A 1483-nucleotide genomic window follows, 5' to 3' on the forward strand; every position below is an offset into this window, starting at 1 on the left:
AAAAAAAAAAAAAAAAAAAAAAACTTTTTCGATGACAGACCAGAAGTGTCATTTTAAACTACTTTCCAAATTAAGAGTTTCAATTTATAAAAAAAAAAATAAAATAAAAAAATTGCTGCTACACGATCAGCCTTATTATGACTTTCACTTACCTATATATGATATATATAATACGGAAAAATATCATAATCGTGAAAAATTTTTGACAGAAATAAACTATTAATGGTCACCTGAGTCGGAATAACAAAGAAACCCAAAATGATCATTGTGTGTAAACAGCCCAGCTCAAAAACGTAATGTCATACATAACCTAAATCTAAAAGTAATGGCATATGTATGCCTGGAATATTATAAGTTTTAATTAAAATCGAACGAACTAAATAAAAGTACAAGAATTGCTTTAACATTACTTAAGGATTTTCGCAAAAATAGCTTTGATTAAAATCAGTAAATCAGTGTAAAATTAAATAGGATTGGATGCCAGTTAAATGTTATTCTTAATAGAGTTTAAATGGGCTTAAATGATGATTTTTTAACAATTTTTTAACAATTCTTTATTATTTGAATTTTTTATTATTATTTTTTTTTATGAATTATTATTTTTAGCAATGATAAACATTGGATAAATGAAGAATTGAATAAATATTCAAAGGAGAGAAAAAGGTAAAGTAGAAACAGGAATTAGGATCGGAAAAAGCCGAGATGGCCTGATCTCTTCCGATTGTATTCAGGAAGCTCTACATCGTTCCTTATCTTTTGTTAAATTATTGCATTATTGTTCTTATTTTCACCTCGAGAAACCCTCAAATATGAATTTTTAAATCAACCAAAAATAAACGTTTGTCACTAAAAAAAAAGTCCTAATTTATTTATTTAGGGAATAAATAACAAGTTTTTAAGCGCCTTTAATTGTTTTTACTTGAAAAGAAGATAATAATTTCTTAGTTTTGGTATTAATAAATAATGAATACAAATAAAAGTTGAAAGAATTTGATAATCAAAAATTTACTAATTTCCATGGATACTAAGTCGGTAGTCTAATTTTATTTTTACTTTTACTTACCTATGTATAAAACATATTTTCATCCTGAATAAAGAATAGCTGTTTTAAAATTCATAAGTCTAATTTTATCTTAAAATATGTTTTAAGTAAAAGACATGCCCACCACGCAAGTATTTTTTTCCGTTCTGTATTGACCTTCGTGGTCGGAGTTGGGGGCCTGAGAATAGGACCCAAACTGAAATAATTTTTTTGTATTCTGTTATATTATTTTGTTCGGGATCAGGTAGTTTTATTATTAATAACAAAGGTTATCCAAAAAAGTATCAACATTTCTTTATTAGCGTATGTTACATGTTCAACGTTTTGGCCAATCCAGCTATCTTCAAGGACATTCTTAATATTGATTTCACAGCCTCAACATTAATTTATAAAAATTATTGCAGGCTATTATACCAAATCTAATAAACAAGGAAGTGTTGC

Source organism: Halyomorpha halys, unplaced genomic scaffold (genome assembly GCF_000696795.3).
Source record: "Halyomorpha halys isolate HHAL.00 unplaced genomic scaffold, Hhal_1.1 Scaffold397.1, whole genome shotgun sequence".
In the NCBI taxonomy this organism is placed as follows: Eukaryota; Metazoa; Arthropoda; class Insecta; order Hemiptera; family Pentatomidae; genus Halyomorpha; species Halyomorpha halys.